Genomic DNA, 20,037 nt, shown 5'->3' with positions numbered 1-20,037 from the left:
AGGCATCAAAACTATCTGGTACGGGTTAAAAAATAAAGAGATAGATGAATGGAACAGAATAGACAAGGGAGAATCAGAAACAATAGTGGTAGTCTCTCGGTGACCGAGAATGACGATTGTCTTTGTGCATTATCATCTATTGATGTACCCTCATGTGGCTTTGGAGTCCAAAGGCTGAGGCGCACAGTTTGTGGCACACGGGGCTTGGGACACCAGTTGTTACGGGAGGTGCAGTTGTGGCCTGGTGTCGGTGTTCACGTGCTGCAGCAAGACGTCGACGTCGCTCATCTTCAAAGGTGGCGGTGGCATGGTTCTTTGCTGAGAGGCAAACGGATCTTCATGAGCCTCTCGCTGATGCCCACAGGTAAGTCTGGCAGCTGTTTGAGCAAACTGGTCTTGATAGCCAGGCCAACACCGTGGATTCTGTCTTCATTTGAGGCTCTACCTTTCCAGAAGAAGGTGTATCCAGTGGTGGGTTCGCCGAGTGATCCCTCTTCTGGTAAGCATGTTTCACTTAAGGCTGCCATGTCGATGTTATATCGTGCCAGTTCTTTACCAATTAGAGCTGTTCTTCTCTCAGGTCTTGGGGTGTTCTCTCTGACAAGTAATGTCCCAATGTTCCATGCTCCTAGTAGGAGTTTCTTTGTATTTTTTCTTTGATTTCGACCGCTTAAAGGGAGGACCCGCCAGCCACGGTGTGCTGACCGGCTGTTTGTAGGGCAGGCAATGTTTGGGACACCTTTTCTAGTCCCCTCCCTTGATTAGGGTGATCCGTGCTGTCCTAGAGAGGGCTGCTCAGTCACCCAGGATGCTGCCGAAAGTCCCTGCTGCCCACAGGACCGAGCGACCACTGGTCCGTGGGCCGCCTACGTGCAGGATCGTGACTACAACTGCCAGTGGTCACCTCCACCTGTTGCGTCGTCACTCCCCCATCGCCACAGGTCTTGAAGAGGGTGGACGGGGTTAGGATAGATGAGTGTGCACAAAGACACTTGTGCGTGAAAGAGATTTAAGTGGAAAAGTCAGTGCACAGAGACAGTCCCACTCTCTAGGAGTTGGAAGTCGCCTTTGTGGCGCAATCGGTTAGTGCGTTTGGCTGTTAACCGAAAGATTGGTGGTTCGAGCCCACCCAGGGACGAGATGTTTGGGGTGTATGGGGTGCTCAGGGAGGGGTAGTATCTCTGGCATGGAGGGCTTGTCATGCCCTTCTAGGGCAGCTCTCCAGCCTCTGGCCCCCACCTGACCCCCAGCTCTCACGTGTGGCTCCCAGTAGCTGCTAGCATGCGGCAGCGGCCACACCTTGGGCAATGACTTCGACAGGCCAGCTAAACCTTGTGAGGGTAGCCATCGGGTCGTCGACCCCTGGTGAACCAGGGCTTTGCTCACCCAGCATGTGAAGACTTCTTTGGCGGAACAGACGGAAGAAACCAATAAGAAGGTTCAACGGCTGAGAGGGCGACGCAGCAAAGCACTGTGGAGTGCTTAGGGCGTGTTGGAGCACAAAGGACAACATGGCCATCCAATGCAGCTGAGGAAGTCTCCGGACGTAACAAACAATGAAACTCCTCAATAAAACAATGTTTGATAGTAGTAGTAGTAGTAGTAGTAGTAGTAGTAGTAGTAGTAGTAGTAGTAGTAGTAGTAGTAGTAGTAGTCTCTCGGTAACCGAGGATGACGATTGTCTTTGTGCATTTTCATCTGTGATGTAGATGAGTGTCCCTCCATCCCTCCCTTTCTTCCTCCCTCCCTGCCTTCCTCCCTCCCTGCCTTCATCCCTCCCTGCCTTCATCCCTCCCTGCCCTCCTGCCCTCCTGCCTTCCTGCTTTCCTTCCATGCTTTGCATTGAAGTCACATATATATTATGTATGAAGTCATAAATCTGTACATATACTGATTTCGTTTCAATCCAAATCCAGGTCTTTATTATTCCATTAGTGCCCTTTTCTTTCTTTATATTGAGCTGAAATATGCCTTCCAGTGACTTATGCTACTGGTCCTATATTTGCTCTCAGAGGCTACATAGAATAATCTACAAATATCTTCCAGATGATAGCTGCCTTCAAATATTTAAAGGGCTTTCATTTCTCTCCATTTATTTTTTACACATCTCCAAGCTAAACAGCCTCAGTTCCTTTGATTGTTTTTTTCCTGTGATGGTTTTGATTCCTATCCCACAGTCACTCCTTTCTTCCTAGCTTCCTTTATCAGTATGCCTTTTTTCTTTAACCCTTACCTTCCATCTTGGAGTCAATACTGTGATTTGGTTTCAAGGCAGAAGAGTGGTAAGGGCGAGGCAATGGGGGTTAAGTGACTTGCCCAGGGTCACACAGCTGGGAAGTGTCTGAGGCCAGATTTGAACCCAGGACCTCCCATCTCTAGGCCTGGCTCTCAATCCACTGAGCTACCCAGCTGCCCCCTATCACTTTGCCTTTGTTTTTCCTCTTGAAATTCTTTGTTGTAAAAGATGTTTTTTTCTGGGAAGGAGAGGAGAGGGATGAATTGGAAAATATTGGTGACATCAAAAAAGATGGATACAGTTTTTTAAAAAAACATAGTCTCCAGAACAAAATGGTGCCCTCAGGTTATGTGTATATCAGTGGGGTGGTGCCCTCTCCTGCCATCCTCACTCTGGGCACCCTGCTTCTATCAATAAAACCAAAGACCAGGTAAGTATTTTTTGTCAGTCAGCTTAGACTGATTCCTTTGGAATCTGGAGTCCACTAAAGCCTTGGAGTATTTTCTATTAGAATTTCTGTTAAACCAGGTCTTCCTTAGGCTGCCTTTGGGCACTCTTAGAAAAATCTAACATTAACAAGACCACATTTTTCTAGACGTGTGATTTCCTCAGTGTGGCTGACACGTTTTCTCTTTCTTGTCTGGCTCTGTGTGAATGAGGAGTCAAGGACTGATGGAACACTTTGGGTGGTGAGAAACGTCTCAGGCTGGAGGCTCCCACCTGAGCCACTGCCATGAGGCCCATGAGTTCCTAGTTCTTCTGTTATTTTATTTTCCATTGTGTTTCTTTTTTCCTGCTATTTGGGGGAGGAGGAGGTCTTGGTAATATTATGCTGTGACCCTTTGAGTTTCAAAAAGCCAGAAGAACAAGTCACCAGAAATCTGAGAGCCTGGGATTTTGGACCACCAGAATAACTCCAAGGAGGTCCTGGGACCCACAACCAAGATGGCAGGTTCTAAAGAAATCTTTATCAATTATGCTATATTCAGAAGTAAATGTAATAGGCAAGGCAAATACTTCCCCCAAACTACTTTAACTTTGGGATCGCATAGCCAGGGACCAAAGTGGGGAAAGTGTGGGAATCCTCACAGGGGTTGGGAAGAAAAGTATGTCATTCTCCTTCAGTTCAGTCTTCTCAGTAAATATCCTTTTGTGAAATCGAATGGGTTAATTAGCTAAGTAATCCTGGGGCACGTGGCCTTAGAGAGAACACTGTAGAATGGGAGATGGAGCTAATAGCATTAATGAAGAATTTCCCCTAATCACTTTGGGGTATCCCATGGTCCTCGAGGAGACAGAGACATCCATGTTCTGGGAACCTGACCATCTAGAACATCAGGCATGGGAATGAGGGGCACAGAGATGGGAAGAAGAAGGCTAAGGGGGCTGGCGTGGCTGATCCATAAAGTGTTTTGGAGGGGAGGAGTGTGTAGACTTTATCAAGACATTATCAAAATTCTCTCTGGAATCTAGATAATTACTGCCTGCCAATTAGAAGAATGCTAAAGGGAAGGCCCAATCAACAGTTCAATTCAAGGGAACTCAACAGAGATTTCTGAAGTGCTTTTGATTTGTAAGACAAGTGAAGACGGGACATTAGTCCTCAGCCTTTTGGCAACCATTAGAAACTTATCTCCTCTACTTGCAGAGAGGTAGCACAGAATGATTATTCTGCTCAGTTTAGTAAGCCAAATGCCTACTCTGTGCCAAGCACTGTGTTAGGCATTTGGGGATAAAAAGAAGTCACAAAAGATGTTGCCTTCAGAGGTTACATTCTCAAATGAGGGAGGCATCCATCAATCACAAACATTTGCTAAGTTTCTACAATATGGCACGCACAGGGCTAGCCACTGGGCATGCAAAGACAAAAATGTTCTCCTGCCACTTCCTTCGTGGGAAAAAGGAAGTGAAGTTCAGGAAGTGTGATTTGTTGTTCTGCTTCAGATAGAGTGATGTGTGACCATGACCATGGAGGCTCTCCTCAGACTTCATCAGGCATTACATAGCCCACCATCCTTCTTATTCAGGGAGCGCCTCTGACCGATTAAGTGGGTTCTAGCTGTGGTATGAGGAGGAAAGAGAAGGAAAAGAATCTTTGCAACAAAGTTAAAAAGCAAACAACCAGCCAGTTCTTCTTGGATATATTTGGTCTTCTACTCCACTGTACATGAACATGCTTTCCAAAGATTGCCTGGGTTTAGTCATTGCATCCATGACCCACTCCAGGCCAAATGGTCAGGTCACCCACCCCAGGAGTGTGTTCCCATTTGGGTGGTCCAGTTTGCAGGGAGGCTTGGCCCAGAACTGGTTCCCACACTCTTTCCTAGAGAGGTCAATGAGATTGGTGACTTCAAAAGAGTAGGTGATGTTCTGAATGGCTCTTGCCTTTGCTAATGCCTTCCCTTTATGTGTACTAGCAGAATGGTCTATTATCTCGTATTTTATCCCATATGGGCATGGAATGATCTCATATATGTTTATATGTGCATGTATGTGTATTCGTATTTCCTCCCTGCTAGAATGTGAGCTCCTTGAGGACAAGGACTATTCTACTTTTGAATTTGCATTGCTAGGGTCTACACCAATACTTGATACACAGCAGAGACTTGATGATTGGACCAGTGTTTGTTGGAATGGATTGCACTGAATGGTTGTGCTGCCTCATCTTCCAGACTGCTGTGAGGATTATCTACCTAGAGACGGGTGGACAAAAGGTTCGTGGTTTATTTCTGGGGTTCATCAGGCCTCCTGTCCTGGGAATTTCAGAGGCCAGCTCGTTCAGGCAGCATAGAGTCCACAAAAAGATCCCCCCCCAGTTATGCAAGACCTAGGCAAGACCCAGATGACAGCCCTGGCCAGTTGCCACTGTCACCAAGCTCCAGCTGCAGTACCCACACATCTCCCATCCCCCTGGACAGCCGGATGCTGTGTCATATTTCCCAGAAATCCCACCTCAAGAAGGTTGGTTTTCTTCCTGGAATTCTCTTCAAACACTCACAAGCCCCTTGGTGTCAAGGAGCGAGCCCCTGACAGGGAGCAAATGCACTTACGATGGGGCAGCTGTGTGTCTTGGATGGTGATCTAGCTGTGGGCTCCGAAGTCATCAAAAAGGGAAGCAGAGAAGGGGGTGAGGACTGGTCTGTATCTGGGGACATGAAGAGTGTTTTCTGAACAGGCTCATGCAAAGGCCTTTCTTTTGTCCCCTTCCCCAGGGAAAAAGTAATTTCCTACCAACATCCTCTCATCATTGGGTACAACTCATCAGTCATAAACCATCTCCGATCGGCCAGCTCCTTTCTGCCTGTTTGGTTCATCTCGAAAAACCAAGGCCATCAGAAGGAAATATGGCTTTATAATAGTTTTTATTTTACATTTCAGGAATATAAGATTACCGCGGTGCCTGGCAGCACTACTCTGGTTAGGGTTTCCGACACATAAACCCTTGAAGACTAGGGTTTAATGTTTTGCTGTTTTAATTCACAACAGGCTGAAACTTGGCGCACATATACACTGAAGGCATGGCTTGGAGATGGGGAGCAGCCTCCAGGAAAGCGCCATTGTCCATGGGTGGACAGTGAATCCCCTAATTTTAATAGCATTTGCCTGAAATGGGCCATCGTGACAAACATTCAAATGCCATTGACTCAGTTAAGCCTTGATACTTCCACATTAAAGAATTTTCCAATGGAAAGGAAATAAGGATAAAATGAGGGTTTACATGGGAAACTATTGAGGCAATACTGGAATTCCTTTTAAGAAATTCCTAGCTGGGTCACCTGAATGTATCCCTTAACTGCTCTGTGCCTCAGTTTATTTAAAGTGGAAAAGTTGGGTTAGTTTCTTTTGGAGTCTCTTATAACTCTAAATCTACGGTCTGATGATTCTATAAATTCAGCCAGTAGTAAAGGTAGCTGGTTCTGGGAAGAAAGAACAGTGTTGCCATGGAGATATCCTAGGCAGCAACCTACTGAGGGAAGGTGGGGATTTGCACATTTAATTTTTTTTAGTGTCCAGAATAGAGGAGTGAATTATTCTACTAATTTATGTGGCTGTGGCTGAGAGTAGTGAAGGCAGAAATGTTTCCTTTAAATCACAGAAGCCTAGAAAATGGGAATGCTCTCTTAGGTCCAGGCTATCTAGTTTCAGGCTTATTCTTCTTAAGAATTCTTGCAAAAACCATTGCAAATTTTGCACAACAAATTGATAATCAACAAAAATGTATTAAGCACCTACTACATGCCAGGAACTGTTCTAAGTGCTGGGAATATAAAAAGAGACAAGTCCTGCTCTCAAGAGCTTACAATCTAATGGGGGAAACAACACACCAAAAAAATTTATGTAAAATAAGCTATAGGAAAGAAGGAAGGCACTAGAATTAAGAGAGGTTAGGGAAGGCTTCCAGTAAAATATGGAATTCTGATTGGTACTTAAAGGAAGTCAGGGTAGGGGGTGTAGTTAGGTGGCTCAGGGGATAGAGCCGGAGTTCAAATCTGACCTCAAATATTTCTTAGCTGTGTGACCCTGGGCAAGTCACTTAAACCCAATTGCCTAGCCCGAATCATTCTTCTATCTTGGAACCAATACTTAGAAGTGATTCTAAGATGAAAAGTAAGGTCAGTAGTCAAGAATAAAGGAAGGAGAGCATTCCAGGCATGGGGACAGCCAGAGAGAACTCCTGGACCTGAGAGATGGAGTGTCTTGTTTGTGGAGCAGCCAGGAGGCCAGTGTCAAACACTGAAGAGTGCATAGCAGGGAATGAGGTGTGAGAAGATTGGAAAGGTAAGAGGGGATTAGGTTATTCAGAGCTTTAAATGACAGATAATTTCATGTGCTCCAGGAGACAAGAGGGAACCACTATAGTTCATTGAGTGGGAAGGTGACATGATTGAACATGCACTGGAGTGAGAAAATACTCAAGGCAAGCTGACCACCAGCATCTACTGCATTAGTCCAAGTGTGAGGTGATGAGTGAACCAGGGTGGAGGCAGCGATAAGGGGCATATTTGAGAGATGTTGCAGAAGTGAAATCAACAGGTCTTGGCACTAGCTTGGGTATGGTGGATGAGAGACAGTGAAGAGTCCAGGATGGTTGTTAGATTGTGAACCTGAAAGTCTATATTAATTGTTGTTGTCTACATTAATTAATTAATAAAGAAGATAGGAGGGAGGAGGATTTGGGAGCAAAGATAATTTGGGGGCATATTGAGTTTAAGATGTCTAGTGGACATCTAGTTTGAAATGCCTGAAAGGCAACTGGAGATGTGAGATTGGACATCAGCGGAGAGTTTGGGGAAGGATAGATAGATATGAGAACAGTCAGCACAGAGATGGTAATTAAATCTATAAGAGCTCATGAGATCATCAAATCAAGTAGAATAGAAGAAGAGAAGGGATTTCAGGGCAGAACCCTGAAGAAACCCATTGTTTAGAGGATGTAATCTACAAGAGGATCCGGCAAAAGAGATAGAGAAGGAGAGGAGTGATCAGAGAGATGGGAGGAAAACCAGGAGAAAGAGACAAGAGTATCCTGAAAATCCAAAGAGAGGAGAACGTCAAGGAGTGATGAACAAGGTCAAAAGCTGCAGAGAAGACAAGGAGAATGAGGATTGAGCAAAGGCTATTGGATTTGGCAACTAAGAAATCACTGGTAACTTGGGAAAGAAGAGCTGCAGTGGAATTTTCAGGTCAAAATTGTAAGGGATTAAGAGCAAGGGGAGAGAAAGTGGAAACTTCTATTTTGATGGTCCTTTTGAGTTTAGCTTAAAAAAGGCCAAATCATGGGATCAAAGATTTAGAGCTGGCAGGGAACTTAGAGATGATCTGGTCATTTGCTCCTTCTCCCCCACAATAATCTCCCTCTTTATTTTAAGACAGAGAAAACCAAGGAGCAGGGATATTGAGTTACTTGCCCAAGATCACTCAGAGAAGGAATCTCAGTATCCACCTAGTCCTATCAGAACCTATACAAAAATACTCTCTGCAACATATCTGACAAGTGATCATCTGGTGGTTTTAGCCTGGAGATATCTAGTGTGAGGGAACCCACCGCCTCCTGTGGCAGCCCAGTGCATCTTTGGATAATTCTGTTAGTCACTCAGTCAATAAGCATTTATTAAATGTCTTCTATCCTTTTCTCTTTCCTTTCATTCTAGTCATTTTCAAAAGTATTTAGCTTTTTTTTTTAAATGCCTTACCTTCCATCTTGGAGTCAATACTGTGTATTGGCTTCAAGGCAGAAGAGTGGTAAGGGCTAGACAGTGGGGGTCAAGTGACTTGCCCAAGGTCACACAGCTGGGAAGTGTCTAAGGTCACATTTGAACTTAAGACCTCCTATCTCTAGGCCTGGCTCTCAATTCACTGAGCTACCCAGCTGCCCCCCAAAATATTTAGCTTTTGATCACCACACCTCCTAATTTGTCTTCTTTTCTATCAGCCTCCACTACTGCTTCCTTGCAGCCTCTTCTTTTATTCCCTTCCCCTCCTACTTTCCTGCAGGGTAAGATAGATTTCGATTGATTGTGTGTGTTCTTCCCTCTTTGAGCTAATTCCAATGAAAGTAAGGTTCAAGTGTCTCCCTCTTCCACTCTCCTATATTCGCCTCCACTCTAAAAGCTCTTTCATGGCTCTTTTATGTGGGATAATCTACCCCATTCTATTTCTCCTTTCTCCTTTCTCTCAATGCATTCCTCTTTCTCATCCCTTAATTTTATTTATTTTTTAGATATCCCATTATATTTAACTTATACCCTTGCCCTCTTTCTATGTATACTACTTACTACTTTAATAATGATAAAATTCTTAGGAGTTATAGGAACCATCTTCCCATGTGACAGTTTAACCTCATTGAATGTCTTTTGATTTCTCTTTCCTGTTTGCCTTGTTATGCTTCTTTTGAGTCTTGTATTTTAGAGTCAAATTTTCCATTCAGTTTTGGTCTTTTCATCAGGAATGTTTGAAAGTTCTCTATTTCATTGATTGCCCATTCACCCCCCCCCCACCCCGAAAGATTATGCTCAATTTTCCTAGGTAAGAGATTTTTGGTTAAAGTCCTAAGTTCTTTGACCTCTGGAATATACATACACCAGGTCCTATAATATATAAGTTGCTAAATCTTATGGGTTTTTTCTAACTCTGGCTTGAGGATATTTGAGTTATTTCTTTTTGGCTACATGCAGCCTTGACTGCATGCATCCCTTTGACTTGGGGAATTGTGGAATTTGGTTGTAGTATTTCTGGAATTTTCCTTTTGAGATCACTTTCAGGAAGTGCTTGCAATTCTTTCAATTTGTATTCAACCCTCTGTTCTAGAGTATTAGGACAGTTTTCCTTGATAATTTTTGCTTTTTAATGAGTTCTTCTCTTCACTGAATTTTTGATCTTTTACCAATTGGCCTATTTCTTTTTTTAGGGTATTATTTGTATTTTTGGTACCTCTTTTACCAACCTGTTGACTATTTTGTATAGTATTACACTGTCATTTCTTTTCCTGATTTTTCTGCTACCTCTCTTAATTGATTTTTAAGACCCTTTCTGAGATCCTCCAGTAATTCTTCCTGGTCTTAACACTAATTCACATTTTTTCTTGGAGGCTTTGGATACAGAAGTGTTGACTTTGTTGTTTTCTTTTCAGTCTGGGTTTAGTCTTCCCTGTCACCAAAATAACATTCTATGTTGAGTTTATTTTTTGGATTTTTTTTCCTTTGTCTTTTCTTTTAATTCAAAAAAACTGTTAAAGTTGGGCTCTATTCCTGCGGTGAAGGGAGCATTGTTTCAAGCTTCAGGGTCTTTGTGCCATTACCTTCAGAGATAGCTCTGGGGATCTACAAGTTTTCAGCCCTTTCCAGATGGTATGATCTAAGGAGAGGTGTGTTGAATACTCTCTTGGCCTGTACTTTGATCTGTGAGAAACCATAAGCATTCTTTCCCACTTTGGAACTGTGACTAGGACTCCCTAATTCCCTGTGGCTGCAAGCACTGGTATGTGCTAGTGCTCCTCCTCACCCTGAGACAATGACACAGGACTGTGTCCTGGATATGCGTATGAGCAATGCAATAAGAATCTTGCACCCAAAGCGAGTAGGATCCCTGTAATCTTCCAAGCCTTTTTCTGACCCATTTTGCCACCTGTGGCTGAGAACTCTGGAAGCCTGTGCTGCTGATTTAGCTATGCCCAAGGTCTATTGCCACAGCAGGACCTACCTTGGTGTGTTGTTCTATACTCCACTTCCATGCTGGTGCACTATTTTCATGCTTTCTTTTGGGACTGATAAATTATTTCATCTCATCTTTTTGTGGGTTATGCTATTTCAGAATTCATTGAGGCATTATTTCAGAGTTGTTTGGAGGGCAATTTGGTAAATATCAAGTGGATCTGTGTACCTTCTCTACCATCTTCTACTGTATCTTAATGGATTTTATTTTAAAGACTCAGATTTTATGTAGTCAAATAAATTTTTGTAATAAACAATAAACTTAGTAGAATCTTAACTATTCGATGCCTTTCAGTCCATTATGTGGTTGTGAAAACATGTCCTGCTTCAGAAAATGTTTTGCAGAAATTTGTCTTTTCTTTTCATATTTGTACTAAGGATATCCTCAATACACATATAGAGCATTCTGAAAGATTTTATAAAGCTAAGGAAGTAAGTCTATGAGTTGGTACTTATTTATATTTCTTGAATACCTTTTTGGCAATCATTTTGATATTTGCTAATAAGCATTTTTTTCATTCTTTTGATGTCTTATCTCTCAAGATGTTTTTTTTTTTAATTCCTTGTTATTTTTTGGTACTGAGGAAGAACATTTCCCTCAGTATGTTCTGGTCTTGCCTACCCACTCTTCTTGATGTTGTCTTCTTACCTGGCATTTTAATTTTCTCGTGTGACATAGTAGGTATTGAGGTATTAACATACAAATCTAGTGGGTCTACTTTTGGCTGATCATGAAAAAAACAATATCACAGACAAATGTGTTCCATTTTCCATCCTTTCATTGTCCTCTGGATTTTTATCCTGAGTGTTCTTAGATTGATACAAGTAAGTAGGTATCATGCCAAGAATTTTGCAGACTTGTTTATTTTCCACTGATTTCTTATTACTTTAAGAGATAACACTGACTTTAATATTGTGTTACTCTCTCTACTACTATACAAAATCTGTGCTCCAAATCTCTGAGGCTTTTGGTCATCATATATATCTCTTCTCTTGGAAATGGATCGAATGTGTGTTGGCTAAGCGGGTTTCTAGGCTCATTGTCTTCCTTGTTTTGACAATGGCTTTTCATTAGTTATGTTTTTGCTGGAAATGATGACAATCAAGGTTGATATCTTTGTCTTTTTAATATTTCAGCAACGAAACCTCATTTGAAGAGACCAGGGTGAAGCCAGTGGAATTGTTTCCATTGTTTCTCTCACCTCTATCTTTTGTTCTGATTTCAAATTTATTTTGACCCTTAGTTGAACTAGAGGATAGTTTGGATGCTCAGAAACAACTTTTTCTGATATAGTTTCTGATATGAATCAGAAACCAGGCATTTTCTGGCCATGATTTAGTCAATATCCCTTTTGGCGATGTTCAGTGTTCAATTCCAATACCTTCCGACTGTCTTCGTGAAGAAAATATTCCTGCTATATAAGTGGGAGGCTCTTGAGTATATATTATATATATAAATTAATTATATTAATCATATAATATAATAAATAATTAATCTCTTATTTTTCAGTCTTGAGTCATCATTTTCTAATATATTTTTTGAAGTGTCTCTGTTGCAAGAGATGGCAATTAAGTGTCCCATGAAAAGCTATTGCTTGCTACCTTTGTTAACGCAGTGAAAATCAGCTCTTCCAAGTCCCTTCTTTACCTCTCCAAGGAATCCATGAGCTAGTCTTGTTGAATTCTCCTTTTGTCTTTGCTTTAAGTTATCATGGGAATATCTATTGGTATGGTTCTCTTCTTCCATTAGAATACCAAATCATAGAATCTTCATGTTGGAAAGGAGCCCCGAAGTCACCTCATCAAAGTCCAATTTCACTATAATTTGTCTTTAAGGTACAGTCTCCAAGACTTCACTGGAAACCTTATAGTAAGCAGCCTCTCATTATTTCCCAAGGAAGTCCATTTCATTTCTGCACATCTCCAATTGCTTAGACGATCTTATCTTATATCAACTTGGAATGTGCCTTTCTGGGACTTCTGCCTACTGTTTTGCATTCAGCTAAGAACAAGTGGATCCTTACTTCCACATGACATCCCATCAGATAGTTAAGGACTGATATCACATCCATTTATTTCAATGCAACAATAATTTGTCAGGCCTCTGCTGCATGATTGGAGCAAGAGGAAAAAGACAAACACTAAAGTAGCTAATCTACTACTTGAAGAAAGGAAAATATAAATGGACATTTATTGTTGTTCAATCATTTCAGTTCTCACTGACTTCATGACTCTATTTGGGGTTTTCCTGTTAAAAATAGTGGAGTAGTTTGCTATTCCCATCTATAGCTCATTTTTTACAGATGAGGAAACTGAGGTAAAGAGTATAAAATGACATTTCCAGAGTCATACAGCTCATAAAAAAATCTTGGGCTAGATTTGAATTCAGGTCTTCTTGACTTTAAGCCCTGAACTCTATCCATTGTGCACTTAACTGCCCCTATAAACTGACATACATATCATAAATGGAAAGTAATTTGGTTTGAAGTTAGAGAAGAGAATTAACAATGGGAGAAATGAGAAAGGTTTCCTGTAAAGTGACACAGGAGCTGAGCCTTGAAGGGAGGTATGGGTCCCAAGATTTAGAAGTGAGAAAGGGAAACAGTACAAGCATGGAAAGGGGCATATATTGTGCAAAGGCATGGAGATGGGTAATGGAGTATTGTGTACAAAGATGAGTAAGGAGACTGCCTTACCTAGAATGTGGGATGAGTGAAGGGGATGAATGTGGATCTGCCTGAAGAGATAAGTTTGAGTCAATTTGTGTATGTCCATAAATGCCAAACAGAGAAGTGTTAAGTTTTTCCCTAGAAGAAATAAGAGCCACTGAAGGTTCTCAAGCAGAAGTGTAAAGTGGTGAGACCTGTAATTTAGGAAGCCTATCAAGTTGTGGAGGATGAACTGGAGAAGGGAGAAGTTGAGTGTACAAAGACTTTTATTGGGAACACTATGGAATACTGAATTTGAGTCATTGTATGAATGGAGAGAAGACCACAGATGAGAGAAATGATGAGGAGATAGGATGAAAAAAATTCATAAATCATTGAATAAGATGGGTGAGAAAGTAAAGAATTAAGGATGAATTCTAGGAATTATCATATAAATCTCACCTTATATTATTGTTAATAAAATACCAATTATACACCACCACCACTACTACTACTAATTCTACTACTACTACTACTACTACTACTACTATTACCATTACTACCACCACCACCACTACTACTACTACTAATTTTACTACTACTACTACTACTACTACTACTACTACTACTACTATTACCATTACTACCACCACCACCACTACCACTACTACTACTAAGAGAACATGGCCAAGTATATAAAATAATTTCAACAGATAGAAAAATATAATCATTCAGTTCACTGTAATGGGATTTGATCTATAATATAAATGTAAAAATCATAAAGGATGCATTTATATTGTATGGGGCCAAAGACTCCACAGCTTGCTTGGAAATGTTGTCAATGCATATTTTTAATTGAAAGGATGTGGTTTGAGAATTCCCAGAAGACAAAATAAAGCATCCTTTACTACCCACAACTTGGTAGACATATCACTGCCCACCACATCATCATGGCAGTTGAAGAGAGTGATTCTTTCTTAATTGTCATAAGAGCTACACTTTAAGAGAAGATTCAATATATAAATTCTCACTATGGAACTGCATTTAAGAGAAATATCAAATGATAAATTTGGCCCCAGGGTCTTTTTCAGTCTGTCTCAGTTGAGAAAAGCTATTGCCTCACTTCAGAAAGAGATTTAAATTATACATGTAAATTAGGGAAAAGATAGAGAAAATATTTCCTCACATTTTGGGAGTGTCCTTTTGAAGAAAATAGATTATATAAATTTGGAAGGTGCTCAAGGACACTCCAAGGAAATTCTTTTCTTAGGAGAAGGTTTTAGGCAATTACTTCTCAACAAAAAGAAACACTATCCAAGAAGGCCAAGAAGGTGACAGCCTTGAGAGAAATATTATTCAGAATATCTGTAGAGACAAAGGATTATGTAAGTATAAAAATGCAGTAATATTTCCTATTAAATTGCAGCCTGTCTGCAAATCAGAAAATGCATAATGGAGAGATAGATAGATGTATAGATATAGATAAAATATATGTGATGCAGCTTTAAGATAGAGAGCAAATCTTACTGCACATCAGAATGTTCACACTTAAAAGAAACTCTGTGAATGCAATGTATATGAAAAGGTCATTAGACAATGAAAGACCTTTATTTTCCATGAGAATATTCATATTGGAAATTTACTCTCTATATATAAATAATATGGAAAATATTCAGAAAAAAGTTGGGATATCTCATCAAACATGGCCAAACCCATTTTGGACAGGACACATAAGCATATATATATATATATATATATATATATATATATATATATATATATATATATATATATAATGGTCATACCTTATTTCTCTATCAGGGAATTCATCCTAGAGGTGATCCCTACAAATGTAACAAATATGGGAAAGAAAATTTCATCAGTCCAAAAGAAATAACGAAATGTAAGGAATATGGGAAGACCATAAAATAATGAGAATAAAAAATATTAAGGAAAGAAATCTGAAAAAATCAGCAAAGAGTCTGGAGTAATGAATAAACAAAAAAATTAATAAATAAAATGAAGGCAAACTATGATAATGAAGAAAAAGAATAGAAAACTTCAAAAAAGATAATAGTTCAAGAACAATAATAATAAGACACCACTACAATAAAAATTGGAGTGCTACAAGAACTCCCAAAATAGTTGAAAAACTTAATAAAAGTTAACTCAAGATATAAGGTAGGAATTTAGAGTTTTTAAATTTGGAACGATAAGAGAATTGATTGTATAGAATTATCAATAAAAGGAAGAAAACTTCATTAAGCACTTGTTATTTCAAGAAAGGTTGTCATAAAAGGACATACAAATGCTGAAATTCAACAAAAATATTAAAACAAAGATTACAGGCAGAGGAATTGGAAGAACAATTGAGAGAGAGTTCTACAAACTAAAGCAATTGATCTTGAATATGGAGCTTAGTAAAATAATCTGAGAATCCTAAGCATTCAAGAAAAAAATGTGATGAAACAAATAGCCATAGTAAACTATTTCAAGAGACCATATGAGAAAATTTCCTAGAAAAATTGAAATTGAAAGACAAATTTTGAACATCCCTAGAATCCATTTCTCTAGTTAACCCCAATTTTAACTCATTGAGAAATGTGGTTGTTAATCCCCAGTGATTTGAAATCAAAGGAAGAATCCTACAAGTTAATAGCAAAACATGTTTCATTTCTTATAGAACTCAAGCTTGAATCATACAGGACCACTCATCAATGATTAAAACTGAAAGAAAAGAGTGGAATGAGATATAATAAAGAAGCAGTTTGCTCCCAAGTATAACATATTTTGTAAAAATGGTGTGTATTTTTTTTTAAATAAAGATGGACTTTCAACAAAATCACTGATTTTTAATTATTCATATTTAGAAAGCTAGAGTTGATCAAAGTCTTTGAAATGCAAACAATAGACAAAAGTACTAAAATCCATATAGTGCGAAAAGGATAAATAATGACTCATTGTTTACATGTTACAATAATTATGCAAGATTACATGTAATTTCTAACATTCCACTTTGTCTAAGTGTTACTGAGAGAGCAAAGAGAGAACAGTTATGGGCTAATCCCATGAATAGTGATCAGACATGCATACTAGAGAAAGGAAAGAGAGGATGATGTAATGAATTAATATTTATGAACTCTTAGTGCCACAGGTTAAAGCTATTCAAACAATTTGGTTGGATGTTGGTAAGGAAAGAGAGGGTCACAAAGCAATTTTATTTTGACAAAGCAAGGAAAATGTAAAATAAACTTTAACGGTAAAAGTGGAATCAAAGACCCTAAGGTGAATACATGATGGGCAGTCATAAAGTTTTGGTAAAGATGGAGAATCAGAATATTTCTAGTAAAATAAACTTTTTGCATCTAATTTTACTTTAAAAAATAATTTGACAGGATTTAATGATGGAAAAATCAAACTTATAATACCAAATATTAGTAGTCTCTAATATTCAAAATTATATAGATTTGGCAGAATTCTATAAGGTAAAGAACCTTCCTTTAAAAAACTGATCATTAAAATACATGAAATTTTCAAAAGAAGAAATGCAAAATATAAACTGTAATATATATAAATTAAAAATAGCTAGTTATCAGATAAATGTAACTCAAAGCAGCACTAAAGTATCTCCTCAAACCTATCAAATTATCAAAGATAAGAACATGTGGAGAAATTTGACACAGAAGAATTATGGGAAAACAAATGGCTAATTTCCTACTTGGAGTCATGATTTTAAATAGACTCATTAACTTAATAATGTAGCAAAAGAGTTATTAATGTTATACATACTCATATACTATAGAAATAAATAAATATAGATATTTATATAGATATAAATATAGATATAAATATAGATATAAATATAGAAAATAAATAATCTATCTTTCTATCAACCTATAGCACGTGTTCCAACCAATCAATTCAATAACTATGGTGGAAGATGGGCACAAACTTAAAGGAACCTAGCATGGAAACATAAGGGAAGAAATCTCATGCTTGGATCCCTTACAATTCAGAACAACTCAAGCTTCACTCTTAGTGGTCCATTAAGGACCAGCTCCATCATGTGGCACTGCTTCTCTGCATTCTGCTTGACATTTGATCCTCTTCTTTTCTTGGGCTGGCCAATTATTCAGTCACTTGGGTACTCCAATGTCCAGTTAGAAGAAAGTACATAGTAACCGGATTCCTATTCACCTGGACACCAAAGTGGTTGAAAAACCCATTTTGCTCTTCCTTCTGTCAGAGAGGGCAATCAGAGATGGAAGCAGTGAGCCACAAAAGCCCTTATGAAAAGTTCCTGTCTCTCCATCTTTAGGTAAACCTGTAGAGCTATAGCTGCCATTGGAGCTCTTGACCAGTGAAATTGGGGGGGGGGCTGGGTTTGTTTTTCTCCAGTCAGTTAGAAATAACTCAATGGAAATGTTCAGCTTGTCTCAGCTGACTGCTTCTATCACAACTCTACTGAGCAAGCTTGTCTGCCCCTCTGATGTGCCTTCAAGGTTCCTTTTTCTCTTCTTTTGCTTCTGCCATGCATACCTTGGATAGAAGACAAGAGCCTCAAGACTCCTCATTCAAGACAGGATTTTTAATCCCTCAGTTTTCATTTAAAAGGCCACAACACCCAAATTTTCACCATCAAATGGATAGTCCTTTTTAATCATGCCTCAGTCTCCAAATGTTTATATAATTTCTCTTTTCTTTAGTGTTAATACCTTTGATCATAAAATATGAATATGCAAATTAGCTCAGATACCCACCATACCTTTAGTTATGGAGTCTCCTCAAAGATCCTTCATCATTTTGGTGTCCTTGAAACTGTATTTCTCCATATTTTGATAAAACTTTCTCCCTGGTTTTTTTATATTAAACTGTTCCTACTGAATCAAGGTATCATTCTTCCTTGTTGATAAGATTCAAATCCTCAAATCTACACTACAGACAATTTCTCTCTAAATCTTGTCTGAAAGCTGTGTTTTTCACATGCATATTTAAGTGTATAGTAAAACAAAATTCTTTTTCGAGTTATATTGTCAAAATATTCATCCATAATAATGGCAACCTCTTAACCATTTGACAATCATCAAAAATATCTTCCTTCACACCATATACCTTTTCTGCCCTTTTTCTCATTAACTGATCCTAAAAGTGGCTTTGAAAAGAAAGTATATTTTATGTTAGAAACAGAGAGAATTGTTGAAGATTTTTGAATGGGAGAGTGGCATGGCAATTTGGGTTGATTAAAGAGAATGGCCACAGTGATGAAATCACAAATCACTGAGGTACTGAGGAATACATTTAGCACCCCATAAGAGGAAAGCCTCAAATGAAGGAGGACATAGAATGCCATGTTTATTATTTTGAGGGAATTAACCCACCCATCATATCTTTTGGAGGGGATGTGTATCTATTCAATTTAAACTGCAACAATGACGTCTTTTCATGAGTCTTGGTGTTCGTTGTCTTGTCTTTCTTGAATATTTTTTGAACATAAGGTACATTCTAGAATAGGATTCATACTGCCAATTCAACTCAGTATTGCCAGATTATCTCCCTAAATTCCAAGAGCCTCTCTGAACAAAGGTCCAAATTGGTCCTGCTGAAGCTTCAGTGAGGATAATCTAAAACCACCAATTTGAGGTGATTTAGTGTGAAACTAGGATGTATGTGTGTATGTATGTAAAACCATGAAGAGAAAACTAATGATCATAAGATTATGGAATCAAATATTTCAGGCTACAAAGATTCTTAGAAACCATTTAGACAAATTTCTTCATTTTACAGAAAAGAACTGGAAGCCCTAAAGGTGAAGTGACTTACCTAATGTCACATAGGTAGTAAGAAAAGATCTAGAATTTGAACTTAGGTCCTCAGATTCCAAATCCAGGGCCCTTTCCATTGTATTGCACATGACAAATGTATTGAATCTCCTTTCCCTTCTTCTTTCCTTCCTCAATCTATATGTTTTTTTCTAGTCTCTTCCAAGAAGGTGAGAGAACTATGAGACTAGAAGGGACTTTCCATTCAAACCAAGCTTTGTTTGACTGGTTAAAGAGCATCTGTATGTTAATAACAGCCAGTTATACATGAACAAATAGAGTGGGTTGTTTCTGGTGGAATTTGTCCTTTTGGCAAATGATCCACTCTGTGGAAAAAAAATAGACTTGGCTTTATTTGTAATCCTACTAACTATGGTAGGGACCATGATTCTATTTTATCCCCTCCTGCTCAAGATCCCAGAAATTAGGGGAAAAAATCCACTGAAGCTGCTCGTCAGAAGACCTGCCAGCCCAAGGGTCCAGAAGACAATTTTCTTTTCCCAGAAGGAATGGTGCATAAGCCTGCTATTGGCTTTAAAAGATGCACTTTGTCACAGTGGCAAGGTCTGTCATCCAAAAAAGGTAGAAGGTCAAACCTTTGAAATCAAACCGCTTGGGAATGTCTTGCTAGAGAACCTAAAATGCCGTTGTCAGCCAAGGTTCAAGAGTCTTCTCTATTATCTGGTTTGGGCCTGCTGGCTCATGAGATTTGTGAAGTACAACTATGGCCAACATGCAGTAAGACTTGTAGGCTGTATTCCTGTTGATGTTGCAAGGCACATCCAATGAGAGGAATCTCGCGACCTCACAAAGCAGCCCAGTCTACTCACAAAATCACAAACTCCTGAAGCTCTCCTAGCCACAGATGGTGTTGGATGTCTTCCAGTAGAACTGCTTGTCTGATGTGATGTGCGGGAGGTTCCTCTTTGGGTCGGGGTTGGAATAGTGATTCTGAAATTCCATGAAAAGTTGCTGGGTCACTGATGTAGTGAGAGCAGCAGATAAAAGATGACCGTCTCCCAAGATTCACTGGTACTGCTGCAAACTGTCAAGAGAGTTCAAGAAAGGCCCCCAGCAGGCTAGGTAGGCAGGCTGTGGACTTCGAAGAGGATGTGGACAAGAAT

At 39.3% G+C, this 20,037-nt stretch overlaps 1 non-coding gene across 1 annotated transcript; it reads left to right on the top strand.

Moving 5' to 3' along the window:
• The first annotated feature begins 1,064 nt into the window (after positions 1 to 1,064).
• On the top strand, positions 1,065 to 1,138 carry TRNAN-GUU (transfer RNA asparagine (anticodon GUU)). The gene has a single exon. It is a non-coding gene; the product is annotated as a tRNA-Asn (tRNA).
• The last annotated feature ends 18,899 nt before the right edge of the window (positions 1,139 to 20,037 follow it).

The sequence above is a fragment of the Monodelphis domestica genome, chromosome 7 (assembly GCF_027887165.1).
Source record: "Monodelphis domestica isolate mMonDom1 chromosome 7, mMonDom1.pri, whole genome shotgun sequence".
Classification (NCBI taxonomy): domain Eukaryota; kingdom Metazoa; phylum Chordata; class Mammalia; order Didelphimorphia; family Didelphidae; genus Monodelphis; species Monodelphis domestica.
This window is presented reverse-complemented; position numbering and strand designations above follow the sequence as displayed.